Raw genomic sequence first — 14,813 nt, forward strand, 5'->3', positions numbered from 1 at the left:
AGCAGCTAGGCTGCGATGTACATACAGCGTTGATCTGAAAGTCCACATTACAAACGGAACTTCACCCGTTCACTCGGATCCTCTCCAAAGTTAGAAATCCAGGGTCTTACTAGAGGCTTCCACTGACTGAACTCCACAGAGCCTCAAACTCACTCTGTCTCTCACAGTTCCTGGGCTTGGTTTCCATAGTTACCACTGTTTGGGTGCTGTTTTGCCTCTAGATCAGCATGGCAGGGACGACTCTGGAATTCCACTCTTGTCCTCCCAGAGCTTTCCTTCCTGGCTCATTTAAAACCTGTGCCAGGCTTTTGTGATTCTTTGTATCCCAGAAGACAGCATGAGCAGGGTGTCAGCTACTAGCCAAGTCCCTTGAGTGGGCCAGGGAAATCTCCAGTTCCTATGACAAGCACTGACTGCAGCAGTGGTGCTGCAACTGTGGCCAAACACCCCAAATGACTAAAAGGATATGGGCTGGATTTGAATTAAGATCATGATAAGGAATGAAGAACCCTGGGACGGACATAGAAGGAAGGAAGGAAGAAAATGAGAGAAGAGTTTACTTACAAGATTAACTCCTCCGATTCCTATGCAAATACCTAGGAAGAGAGAGGGAGATGAAATTATCTTTAAGGCCTTCATCTAACTCCCGAATTGCTTTAAAAAAAAAAAGAGAGAGAGAAATGGAAACCCAAAATGTACAGAGCATGGGAGAGAGGTCAAAGCTGTCAGTTCTGGGGCATGGAACAATTCTATGGCCTTCTAAAGCCACAGAAAGGGGGGCTTCCATTTGGTAGCAGAGGTTTGTGCAAAAGGGATTCCCACTCTCCTCAAAGGAATAATATCCTCAACAGGAGAAAACTGGTAATTCTTAGATGCTAGACGATGGTGTCAGATGAAATATAGGGATTCAGGGCTAGAGAGATAGCATGGAGGTAGGACATTATTAGCCTTGTATGTAGAAGGACGGTGGTTCGAATCCCGGGAACCCATATGGTCCCCCAAGCCTGCCAGGAGCGATTTCTGAGCTTAGAGTCAGGAGTAACCCCTGAGCACTGCCGGTGTGACCCCCCCCCTTAAATATAAAAACAAAATAAAATGAAATATAGGGATTCAGACTTTAGGCCAGTCATGTCCTTCAAGCCAATGCCATTGAGGTGATGTTCAGAGGAGTAGCGAAGGGACCAGCCAAGGTGTGATCCTTGGCTCTGTGAACAGGGATCAACCCTGCCAGTGCTGAGGAGAACATGCTGTGGGCCAGTACAGAGCCAAGATGAACCATGTGTAAGAAAAGCACCCTAACTGTCTGCTTGCTATCCAAGCTCTCTTCAGGCCAATTATGGCTTTTGAAATTTCAAGAGCATGAAATATTGGAGAGGGTTATTTCGTGAGATTTTGGGAGTGGGGAATCAAGCATGAGGTAGACTCTGAAGATATTTTTAAATATCTGGGATAAAGAAAACAATGACATTTTGTGCAAAACTGCAGTGTGGTCAAGAATGACCATGAAACACACTATTAGAATGGCTACTTCAGGGATGGAAAAGACTGAGGGTGAAAGTGTGAACAGACTTCACCAGGAACTAGGACACAGAAAGGAGGAAAAGGAGCAAGTGGTGGAATATGAACGGTCTGCTTTGGAAATGTGAAGAAGATGATCAAACGTAATCACTACAGGTCTGATGGAGAGTCACAGGCAGTGGGGGAAGGATGGTGGGGGGAGTCTAAGAGATGCAAAAACTCACACTGCTGCCCAAGGAAAGCCACCAAAGGCAGTTTAGCGGAGACATACTTACCTTTCAAAGTTTGCAATAAAGAGGGATTTTAGATGTGATCAGAAACAGAGGCTCCTTCAGAGGTCAGAGCAATCCTAGAAAAAAAAAACAACAGACTTAAAAAAGTAAAAAATGGCATTGGAAATAAAATATACTGGAACTTTGTAGGTAGACAATTCTAGACAAGCTCAAGAATGCCTGAATCCTAGCTTCCCCTCCATCAACATACCAGAGCAGCCCAGTCGGACATTCCAGAGGCACACCTTGAAGTTTGTAAAGGATTTTTCATTCTAGTCGTCTAATATGATGGTACAATTAGAGGGTGGCCTGAAGTGTGGAAATGCCTGGCCTCCAAGGACCTTCTGGAACCATGAGGATAGCTCACATTTTGAATCTCTCTCTCAACTTCCTGGCTCATTAAGCAGAGAGATCTACTCTATTGCACCTAACTTAAAGTCTTCTATTTTATTTGGTTTTGAGGCCCTACCTAGTGATATTCAGGAGTTAGTCCTGGCTCTTCTCTCAGAAATTACCCCTAGCAGGGTATTATATGGGATACCATAGGTCAAACCCAGGGTTGGCCACATACAAGGCAAACACACTACCCATCCTTTTAGTATGTTAATCTGAGAGCCCAGTAAGCAAGTAGCATTTGTGTATTTAAAATTAAATTAAAAAAAGAATATGCTTAAATGAAAAAAGTAAAATGCTTTTAATAAAAGAGAAAATATATTAATTTTATCATATCTAAAAAATTATCTTCCAGAGTCTTGCAATTCAAGCCTTGGGCAGAAATTAGGCAGCAATCAGAACTTGTTAATAGTGTCAAGCAAAAATTCTCTGGGGGGGGGGGAGGGAGGAAACATCCTTGAGCAGGAATAAGGATCAAGTGGAGAGTTAAATTTTAAGGAACAAAGAAAGGCCACTAACAAGCCAAAGGGGTTGGGTGTAGAACACCCCCCACCCCTGCCAATTTTCAGACAGAAAAGAACTTCGCATAACTTCTCACCCCTACCCCCACTCCAAAGCCAAATTTATGTCTAAGAAAACAGACTGGAGCACAAGTTATCCAATTGTCATTTAAAATCCTCCTGTATTTTAGAACCCTTTCCTGCAGCTCATCAAATAGACAAGGAGGAAATATCTTGGTAGAGATAAGCAGGCTTTTTTAAGGATTGCTTTATTTGGTCAGTCTGGAAGGCTGGGACACCATGTAAGAGAGAAGTATCTGGTCTCTTTCTACTAGGAAGCTTGCTTATGTAGATAAACACAGAGAGATCTAATATATGTCAATCACCAAACCTATTTTGAGGGTTTGACTCTTAAGTGACTAGAGACGATTTTGCAATTTTTCTTGGGCTTTACCACTGTCTTCAGTCCAGAGGAAATGACTCTTTAAGTAGAGGACCATGAAGGGACCGTTATCTGATTCTAAGAACTGGCCAGTAGAGTTTTTAACTTCAGTCTCTTTCTTGTCGGTGACTCTTTCTATCACAGTGCACAAAAGCATGCATGCCTCACTTCTAAAAGCTGAGGCATCAAATAAAAATGCAGGATTTGTGCTCGCTTCGGCAGCACCTATACTAAAATTGGAACGATACAGAGAAGGTTTGCATGGCCCCTGCGAAAAGATGACACACAAATTCACGAAGCGTTCCATGTTTTAAAAAAATGCAGGATTTGACTTGCTACTTTCCAGTCCCTACCCCTCCCTACATTTTATGATGCCACACAAAATTACTTACAGAACTGGGCGAGAATCCGCAGTTCTAAAACTAATTGCTATGTCAACTGCTTATCTCCAGGTTAATATTTCAGGGCAGTGGTGGGGGTTAGGGGATGTTGTAGAGTGTCTATCAGTGATCAAGGCCATGGTACTTTTCCTGTTTGGCAATCAATCTTTGAACTCACAGAAGGGCAACCTGTTGAATCGATTATCTGTGTTTGACCCCTGCAAACATCCTACAAGATTTCTACCCCAGTTCATCAAAGTGCAAACTTCGATTTCCAAATTCAATCCTACCATTCATCAAGGAAAAAACTCCAGAGCTCTTTAAAAATAATCTTGGTGATACAACTAAAACCAAAGCACAAAGAATCAAGTATTAGCCAGTTTCTGTACTTGTGAGCCTGTTTACCTTCTTTGCTCCACACTTTCTAAAAATTTCCATTAAGATTTTAAGATGTGGGGCAAGAGCAAAATTTTACAGCAGATAGGGCATTTGCCTTGCATAGGGTTCAATCTCAGGCATCCCATATAGTTGGTCCCCTGAGCCCACCAAAAAGGATTCCTGAGCACAGAGCCAGGAGAAACCCTTGAGCATCATTGGTGTGATCCAAAAACCAAATAAACAAATAGTTTAATATGTTAATCTTGCAAAGAATACATAGCTATTTTTCCCCAACAATTTTCCATGTTAAAAAGACATGGGGCTAATTTGAGAATGGCTCAGACATGAGGCATGTTGCAGGGGTCCTCAAATTTTTAAACAGGGGGCCAGTTCACTGTCCCTCAGACCATTGGAGGGTCTGACTATAGTAAAAACAATACTTATGAACGAATTCTTATGCACACTGCATAGATCTTATTTTGCAATGAAGAAACAAAACAGATACAAATACAATATGTGGCCCGCGGGCCATAGTTTGAGGACCACTGGGAGCCAGCCTTTCCTTCCATTTCCTCTACTCTTTACAGAGGTGTGAAAGTGGCTCAGCTTCCTTGGAAAATGGACTCCTAGAAAGATACTGTGTCAGATTTGATTAGGGAATTTGTCAAAGGATATTTTGGTTTTGCATTATTTAACATGACTCCTTAAAATTCAATCATGTAAGATGAACACAGGTCTCCATTTCAATCATTCTACCTTGTGTGGAAGACCATACAATTTCCAAATTAAAAGCATTTTTCGGGGGCCGGGCGGTGGCGCTGGAGGTAAGGTGCCTGCCTTACCTGCGCTAGCCTAGGAGACGGACCGCGGTTCGATCCCCCGGCGTCCCATATGGTCCCCCAAGCCAGGAGCGACTTCTGAGCGCATAGCCAGGAGTAACCCCTGAGCGTTACCGGGTGTGGCCCAAAAAACCAAAAAAAAAAAAAAAAAAAAGCATTTTTCATCTTCCTATGGAAAATACCTAAACATTATTGAAACATACTTTTAAAAAATTTTACTAGAGAAGAAAATTTGGATTTGTGAAAGGTAATAACATACACTTTTTAATGTCTCCTGAGGCTGATGGAGTACAAACAAACTTGTCAAAACAAACAAACAAAAAAAGGTTTCATAATTATCCATGAAGGAAAGATGTTTAAAAAGCAGATGCCAATCAGGTGACAATTGATCATCAGTTTTCCCTAGAAAATTCGCAATTGGAGCCTAGATAAGTAATTACATTTAAAGTAATATACAAGGCACTATCAATACCCATTCATTTAAGGGCATTCAGGAGCCAGGGGCTGTGACTAGGCTTGGAGATATAAAAATGAAAAAGACACAGCTGCTTAACTTCCAACTAAGAGAATACACCTAAACAAAGGCTACAGGGCAATGTGTTAAGTGCTATAATAGACGTGTGCACAAAGGACTTGGGGCCAAAGGAAGAAGCCATAAATTCTTTCTGGGAAATGAAGCAAGTGAAAGGAGCTGTGAAAGAAGGTCTGGAGATGTTTCTTGGGATAAACTCAAGACATTTTCCTTACTGTGTCCTAAAATAGTCAGTTGCAATTGCAGATTTATAAGCCATTGTGATGACAAAGGATCTGTTGGCCTCGTAGAGGCAGTTTTGTTTCTGTTTGACACACTTCCAGCTACACATTCCAAGAATATGTTTTTAAAAATAAATGTGTTATCCTGCTATTCCCATGCAACACACACACAAAGTCACACAATCCAGAAGGGCAGTAATAGCTAGCCCAAGTGAAATTTAGACACAAAGTTCAAAGATGTTTTGAAACATGGATGGATTAAAAAAAAACACACATTCTTGAGGTTTAGTAACACAATATTAATCACGCTGACTATAAGTTTCAAAATTTCCTTCTTTTGAAAGAAAAATATAAGGATCCCCTGATTAGTCCATTTGACATTTTTGCCTTGACTTTTCTGTTTCTTTTTTCTTTCTTTTTTTTTTTTTTAAAGGAGGATGTTGGGGCCAGAGAGATAGCATGGAGGTAAGGCGTTTGCCTTTCATGCAGAAGGTCATCAGTTCGAATCCGGCTTCCCATTTGGTCCCCCATGCATGCCAGGAGCAATTTCTGAGCATGGAGCTAGGAGTTTCCCCTGAGCACTGCCAGGTGTGACCCAAAAACCGCAAAAAAAAAAAAAAAGGAGGATGTTGAATCAACTTGTACTTCATGGCCATGTATTATGCATACCGTATTCCAACGTATTCCATAGTTGTGACAGAACTGCCATTGTTCATTGCACACTGGTCCCCCAACTCGAGTAATTCTAATGTAAGCATGAGAAACCCTCGTCTCCTTTGGGGTGAATTTCCCAAGTCCTTGGTGTTAAATTGAGGTCTAATTTTCCCTGTGCCTGGTTTTCACAAGAAGGCCCATTCCACCCCATGCGCTCCTTTTCAGCTGTCAATAAACAGAGGCAGTGAATTCCCCCATGGCTTCACAAAGCTAGTTAGGCAGAGCCATTGATTCCTTCAGGAAAACAGGGCATTGATTTCATCGAGTTCCCAGGGCGCAGCGACAACAAAGAGATCAAAGGCCCACCTCTCTCTCCCTCCATTGCTTTCATTAGCCCAGACCCAGACAAACAGCGACAGGTTTCCTTGAGACTAGGCGAAGGCCCGCAGACCACCTCATGGGTCAATTCAAATTCATCCGTTTCCTACATTCCAGTGACAGTCCAGAATGCTAACCATGACAAACCAGCACAATCACAGGGCATAATATACTGCTGGCTAGTTCATCCAAGGTCAGAGGGGGAAAACAAGCCCTGAGCAAAGTCCTGAGCTCCAAGGGCCTGCTGAGCTTCAATGGCCCCCTGACATTCCATAAATAAACTTCTCCTGCTTACTCTCCCTTTCTTTTTTCCATTCTGCAATCCCACAAGCCATGGCCTCACTTTATCTGTAATTTCGTTTGTGTGCCAGTGCTCCAACTACACGGGCACTTTATTCTCAATCTGATGGTTCTAAAGGTAAATGTTGAGGCTGGCATTGTGCACCCTTGGTGCAGAGAGCTGTGGCTTCTCTTGGGGCTGATATTCGTCCACCTAAAGGCACATACCCGAGACTTGGTGTGTGAGAGTTTGGTTTATAAACCGTAACACGAATCAGGTACAGTTTACTTTTTAGATTTAAAATTGGTGATCACTGAAACTTGTAGTCCAAGCTCCCAAATGAAAGTCTGTGAGTGAATAAAATGTATTTGTGGGTGCTGGTAGAGGGCTGGGAAATAAAGTGAATAATCCTGATTGGTTATCTACACTGAAATGAACAGATGTAATGAATCCCTTTCTACTTTCTCCTTCAAACTCTGTTTCTTGAATGTCACTTCACTGAAAGTCTGCCACAGAACGGGTTGCTAATGGAGCTCTGTTCACTTCCCTGAGTCCTGGTAAACCTGGGAATACATGGTTAAATTTCAAAATTCCTAAACCCAAAAGAAAATAAACAATATTGGAACAAAAGGTATGGAACATTCATTCCTGAATATAGGACACTGTCTTCCTTCCCCTTTGCCCCCAGATGAGTTTCAGTGTTGAGCAGAGAAATCAACCCAGAGGCCCCCAGACCTGGACTCATAGTGATTATTTCTCTAAATGCCCACCAGGTCATTTTGCATAGGAAACTCACACAGATTTTCAAGTTGGGAAAGAAATGAACTTGGAAAAATGCAGAACTTTAAATTGTGCAGGAAAGGGAGCTTCTAAGTGCAGTGTGACATATGTAATAAGAATGATGAAACCAACTGGCACTCATGCGCTTGGGCCTCTGGGTCTTCCAGAAACAGAGGCAGAATATCTGTCAAGAATTTTTTACAAGGCATTGTGAAATGTCTGTTTCTCCAAAAACTGATGTATCTCATAAAATAAAATGTGTAATACTCTGTGCTAGATCAGGCGAACTCTGTACATAAACTAACTTTCTTGAAATCAAATAATTGTATTAAACACACTTTGAAAATATATTAAAGACAGGTTATGACAAATGATGATTATGCTCTTCAATTCATTTATATATCTTTTAAGAAGCATTTACAAATCACTTAGAAATATCCACTTGATTTTTAGCACAGCCATCTAAGATAGGTGGTTTTGTTAATTTCTCTTTTTGATCAAGGAAAATAGGCTCAAGAGAGAAAATAAATTATTTTCCATCACCACTGAATAAATAGCAGCAGTGGCAACTGTTAAGCATTTTAAGCCCCATGCTGATTTCCGTCACCCTCACTACCATGTACACGTATTCACTCGTGTCCTCTCATAAAAAAACTCTATTAAGTCATAATAATGCATTTCCAAATCTAATGCACTGTATGCCACTTTTATTCTATGAATTAAGTACTTCAGAGGATGGGCTCTGGGGTCAAATAGGCACATTCAATTTTTGTCACTTTTTAGTAATTTATCAATTCAGCAATCAATGCTATTATCAGAACATCTTTGTTCTCATCTGTAAATGCATTGTGATAAATAATATATCTCCTCTCATCAGGTTAGTAAAATATCCAATTAGATCACTTGTACAAAGTGCCAAGACCAATCAGAGCAGACAACAAAGGCTCCATAATGGTAGCCATTAGCATCAGCTGAAAATCAAAGCAATAAAAAAAAAAAAAAAATGCCTCCCTTTGAAAAAAAAAGATGTAAAAGTGAGCATTTAAACCTTTGGATTACACGACTCTAGTACTAAAATTTTAATCCTTGAAGTCTAGATTTTTATAGGAACCAACTAATAAGCTACAATTTGCCAATCTGTCATAAGAGATAAGCTCCTATATGTAAAATATAAATATTAATTGGATTATCTTTTAAAATGATAAAATGAGGCATATCTCTGCTACAAAGCAGCATAGTGATTTTCCTGGACCATCAGCTTTACTTCTTGCCATTTAACCATTTGAAGTAGAAATATATTGGGTGCAAAGCATAAATTCAGGCTGTTTTCACATAAAGAAAAAAAAAGAAGTTTTGCATGCAAGTAAGATTCCAAGAACAAATATCAACCTTTATTTCATTCACATTAGTCACTAGGAGCAAACTGATGAACTTCCTAGCACAAGAAGAAACTTTCAGTGACATATACACAAAATCTTATTTTAAACATTATTAAAGTATTTTATTATAATTTAGGTGATAGGATTATGATAGTGTTTTTAAGGTTTTGGAATTGATATACAAAATTACTGGCCACTGAGGAGTCCATGAGTCTCCTTACTCATTCCTTTTCTTTCCTGGGAAGGATAGAATGAAGGAAACAAGGGAGCAAGTAATAGGGGAATGTGAGTAGAAGGTCTTGAGCACATGGGTGGAGGTAAGGGAAGTAACAGTGTGAACCAGACCGTATTTTTAACTCCCTGGCTCATTTTTCATGACATATATATATATATATATATATATATATATATATATATATATATATATATATATATATATATGGTGGTATGAATATGTATCTGCATAGAAGACGACCAGGGAAAGGCAGATACAGGGCCATTAAGTCAAGAAGAGCAAAAAAGGCATTGGAGCATTGGTGAGATTTAGCTAGCCTTTTCCCAATGCAGAAAATAGTGTCTAGAATATTGCTGATGGTCTCTGAGCTTGTAGAGACTTTTCTCTGAATTGTGAGGGTACCCCCCTTATTGAGTCCTTTGTACCTTTTGTTAATTTGCAAACTTAAGTTTATCCCCTGCTCAATTTTTCAATTTGAGACTTTGTATTGAAAGAAAAGGGAATTCTTTGAGGCCACCCACTGTGATCTGACTACTGAATACCACTTTTCAGGCTCGACAGTTCTGTGATATTTTTTTTAAATTACTGCCCACTTCTTACCTTGAATCACTTAATATGTAACATAGTTCAAAGTTGTAAGTTAATCTATAGTCTATTAACATAGAGAAATTTTTTTTTCACTCACTACCGCTTACCTCAGAAATTAAGAATTTGAAAGAACACTTAAGGATAGCTAAGGTTACAGGTGTTTCTAAAAAAAAAAAAAAAAAACAAAACAAAACAGCTTGTGATGGCAAAGCATGCAGGTTCTTTTTCCTTTAAGTCACCACCTTCTCCAACAGTTTCCAACATGAAACTAACTTGTTTCTAAATCATAGATAGACACACACTATTGAAGAAAACTCTAACCATTTCTTCACAGTTAGCCAGCCATTAATTTGAGACTTTGCTAATACAGGCATATGGTGCTTGCAATTTTCTCACTAATCTATAATTGTATCCAATTTATTTAGAAATGGGTTTCATTTTCATTTGCTTCAAACTACTTACTAATTTCTTTTTCATTTTTTTTTTTGGTCAAGCTATTATCTAAATTTCACCTGCACAACACTTGAGTCTAGTGTTTCCTTTTCTAGGAAGTTTCTCCTTTCTTCCTTTAAATTATTAACTTGATTTCTTTCAAAGATATAGAGTTACTCAGGTGATCCATTTCTCTATGAGTGAGCTTTGGCCATTTGTATTGCATTTTTTCTAGGAACTGGTTCCCTTTCATCTATGTCATTAAATTTGTGGGAGAGACTGGAGCATTCCCTTCAAGTTCTAAAACATCTATGATATCAGTCATTGGCCTCACCTTTATTCCTGGTCTTTCTCCCCCTAGGTTAGCATGGTTAACAGTTTATAAGTTTATCAGTATTTTCAAAGACCCACCTGGTAGTGCTCAGGATCTACTTCAGACTTGGCCCTCAGGGGCCCATGGTACTTGGGGGACAGGGAACCTTGTTGCCAGGACTCAAACCTGATCATCCTGATCAAAGCATATCTACCCTAGTTTGGGTTTAAATTTGTTCTAGTTTCTAGATAGTTTCTAGTGTCTACAGACTTGTTTGGTGTTTAGAGACAACTAGTTTCCATAGGTAGACATAAGTTATTGAATTAAGGTTTTTTTCTATTATTCATTACAATTTCTGATTTCCCCTATATTTTCTCTAATTTTATTTCTGTACTATTAATGTTTGGTTACCTAGCACATAGCAATTTTTGTAAGTAGTCTAAAATCAGCAATAATTTATTGTATTCTCTATTTTGAGATTGGAATTTGGATATTGATAGTTTTATTCTATATATGCAGTATATTCTAGTCTTTCCTTATGTATATGAAATTTTACATGTATTTTACTGAATTATCAGTTAATAACTAAAGAAATCTGTGAAGATAATTTTATATGCATTTTACCAAATTAAATTCCTGAGAAATGTTCAGTTGACCTGGCTAAGCCAGACCAAAGTAGGCCTAGGAAGCAAAGTTTCCCTTAGCTTGAGTAATTTACCTGCCTTTGAAATTAGAGTACAAATAAAATGGAGATTAAGCAATGGCAGTTACTTCTACCTTTTCTACATCTGCTCCTCATCTTTGTGAATAAAGCATGCAATTCCTACCCTTATGCAGCTTATTGCTGAGTGAAGGAAATAGACTATCAGATGTTGATTAAAATAATGAGGCAGAGCTAGAAAGTTCTGGGAAGTTAATATGGGAACAATAACAGCAGTTTGAAATAGGCTGGTGAGAAAGATATAGGTAAGCACATGACAATTTAATAAAATCTTTGAAGGTGGTAAAAAAAATAGTGTGCATGTGGCCATTCATGGAAACAACAAAATCTCAATATAGGAACAAGAATACTATTACAGCTAAAGTAGTAAGAGTGAGGGGAAGGGTGGGGGCAGATGAAGAGTTAAGTGAGAATTAAGGAGGCCCATATCACGGACATGTTAAAATTTCTGTAAAAGGTATTGTTGGAGAAGAAAGATCACATAACCAGGCATAACAGTTTTAAGTAATTTATGTTGCTATTATTGTGAGTGATATAGATATAGATAGATAGATAGATAGATAGATAGATAGATAGATAGATAGATAGATAGATAGATAGATAGATATGAATGTTTAGAGGCAGGTAGAATTATTAGATGATTTTAATTTTAAAAATGCTAAAGGCTGGGCCGGAGAGATAGCATGGAGGTAAGGCGTTTGCCTTTCATGCAGGAGGTCATCGGTTTGAATCTCGGCGTCCCATATGGTCCCCTGTGCCTGCCAGGAGCAATTTCTGAGCATGGAGCCAGGAATAACCCCTGAGCACTGCCGGGTGTGACCAAAAAAAAAAAAAAACACAAAAAAAAAATGCTAAAGGCTTGGACTAGTGTAGTGCAATAGAAATTCAAGTTATATACAACCTCAGCTCCATGGGTGGTACTTTTGCCACTGCTAAACATATCTCATGATAGGAAGTCATTCCAAAGAAACCAGATGAACCTACTCCAACATGTACAATTAAAATGAATTTAAAATAGGCCTGCAGAGCTAGTTAACAAAGGCAGGCACTTCCTTTTCATTTGGCCAACTCTGGTTCAAATCCTCAGTCCACTAAGTATTGCCTGGTTTGACCCCTGAACAGAGTCAAGAATCATGCCCGAGCACTGACAAGATGTGGCATCAACCAAAGTATTCAAGATTACTATTACTGAAAAATATCAGAAATAAAAGGTAAAGAGATATCTAAAAAATCAACTAATTAAAAGTTTTGCTCCAATTTTTGTTCTAGATTCTCTAGAAAGTTACTTTACTATAAATAGATAAGACAATCTATTGGAGAATGGAGAATAAAATATTAAAATATCAACTTACAAAAGTCAATGACGACAATTCTGTCAATCCGGTGGCAAGGGCCTAAAAACAAAATCAAATATGGGTTTTAAGAAAAATGAAAGACACCCTTGTAATAATAATTTTCAGACACAAAAGAGAAAAGAGCTGAAAGTTCCAGCTCACCTCAGGAAGCTCACCACAAAGAGTGATGAGTTTAGTTAGAGAAATAACTACATTTTGAACTGTCCTAATATTGAGAATGTATGAGGGAAATGTAGAGCCTGTTTAGGGTACAGGCGGGGGTTGGGTGGGGAGGAGGGAGATTTGGGACTTGGGTGATGGGAATGTTGCACTGGTGATGGGTGGTGTTCCTTTTATGACTGAAACCCAAACACAATCATGTATGTAATCAAGGTGTTTAAATAAAAAAAAATTATGCAAAAAAAAAATAAATAAAATACCAAGTACAAAAAAAAAAAAGAATTTTACAAAGTACACATGTATTTTTAATTGTAATTTTGAGATAATTACAGGTTCCCAATGTGGTTTAAAAAAAATCTCGAATACCTGTACTCAGTTTCTTCTGATTGGAGAATTTTATGAAATGATACTGTACAATACATTTATATTAAGATACCACCTTAAAATATTCAGCTATTTATCAATAAAATAATTAAGTTCAAGAAATATCTAAGGTTAGGGAAAAGAACCATCTTTCTAAAGTTAAACTTTTTGTCTAGAACTAAGATCAACCCATATTTTTATTCAAAATTTCCCTCAATATCATTTTTTCTTCTTTTCTATTATAGATACTTCTCCCCAGTGTAAAGCTATGCTTTAAGAATTCTCAAATAAGTTTATGAGACAAAACTCTTCACTAACCATCAGTCATTTTTCAACTCAAACAATATTTCCTACTCTATAGTTCTTGGGGTGGGAAATTATATCATCCCCACCGCTTCATCTTGTGTTTGCTTTCTAACTTACTACACTTTGGCTCTTATCTTCCACTCCATCAAAAGATTTTTTTAAATCAAGGTCATCAGAGCAATTTACATCTTCATTCCTAAAAAACTGGTACCCTAAAGCTAGAGACAACAGTAGGTTGAGATAACAGATTCACTTTTTTTTTTTTTTGGCAATCAACAAGAGTTCAGGACTGCCCAAAAGCAGCTTCTTTGGCATCACACTCTTGTAGTTATGTCTTTCTCAAACACTTGGCTTTGATTGCCATGGAGGTAGTCATTGTAAGCCAAGAGAATAGAAATTGATCTGATACCAGCAACAGGTTAAAGTACCTTCTAGGCTTTGGAAACTCTGCCAAAAAGTATCAGTCAGTTAAATAAATTCTTACAATGACCTTTAATCTCTAACATCCTAATATATATATGAAAGAAGCAAGCACAAAAGTGCTTGGTTCTCAGGTAGAACAAAATATCTACTCTCCACATCATATATGACTAAGGTAGTTAGAAAGAACCCTAGATGTAGAGCCAGTTCTCCGCAAACAACAAACAAGATAGAACCAGCAAGAGCTAAACTAAATTGTATGAGAAACAGTACTTGTATTGTTTTTATGAAATTATGAACGAGAACAAGAGTAGCACAAACAGAAAAGCAGTTTATGTTCTGTTCTGTTATTTTATTGTGTGCACTGCAAGAAAACTGGTTGTTATGGACTGAATTGTGTCCCCAGAATCCACAGACCAAAATTGGTCTTCAGTGTGACTGCATTTTGAAGACCAGGCTAGTAGGGAAGTAATTAGATTAAATGAGCTTAAGGGTAGAGCCCTAATCCAATAGACCTGTGTCCTGATAAGAAAATGAAGAGACACAGAGATCCCTCCACTGCCTGAGCACAGAGGAAGGGTAATGTGAGGACACCAGAAAGAAAGAAGCCACAGGCAAGCTTGGAAAAAGAAACTTTATTGTAAATTTTCTGGCATCTTGATGATCTTAGAATAAGATTCTGCTGTTAAGCCACTTAACCTGTAAAGATAACTTGAACAGAATACTGCAGATTAGATACTATGAAGTGGGAATTATACTATAACAAATATCTAAATATGAGGTGGTGGAGATGTAACTTAGCAATAGGTAAGAGAGCTTTGATTTTTATGTCAAAAAAAAAAAGTTTAGGGCCGAAGTAATAGTGCAGCGATTGGGCAGTTGCCTTGCATGTGATAACCTAGGACGGACATCGGTTCAATCCCTGGCGTCCCATATGGTCCCACAAGCCAGGAGCAATTTCTGAGTGCAAACTCA

The 14,813-nt window shown here is 38.5% G+C and overlaps 1 protein-coding gene and 1 non-coding gene across 3 annotated transcripts in view; one reads left to right on the forward strand and one right to left on the reverse strand.

Moving 5' to 3' along the window:
* PLAGL1 (PLAG1 like zinc finger 1) overlaps positions 1-14,813 on the reverse strand; it is a 48,509-nt gene that overhangs the window by 21,262 nt on the left and 12,434 nt on the right. For both annotated transcript variants that reach the window (XM_049789353.1, XM_049789354.1), the window contains exons 2-4: positions 12,588-12,629; positions 1,794-1,867; positions 565-596 (exon numbers count right to left, since the gene is read on the reverse strand). The gene's annotated coding sequence lies outside the window, so the exon portion shown is untranslated. The remainder of the gene's footprint in view (positions 1-564; positions 597-1,793; positions 1,868-12,587; positions 12,630-14,813) is intronic.
* LOC126031714 (U6 spliceosomal RNA) lies at positions 3,332-3,438 on the forward strand. The gene has a single exon (XR_007503546.1). It is a non-coding gene; the product is annotated as a U6 spliceosomal RNA (small nuclear RNA).

The sequence above is a fragment of the Suncus etruscus genome, chromosome 15 (assembly GCF_024139225.1).
Source record: "Suncus etruscus isolate mSunEtr1 chromosome 15, mSunEtr1.pri.cur, whole genome shotgun sequence".
Lineage (NCBI taxonomy): Eukaryota > Metazoa > Chordata > Mammalia > Eulipotyphla > Soricidae > Suncus > Suncus etruscus.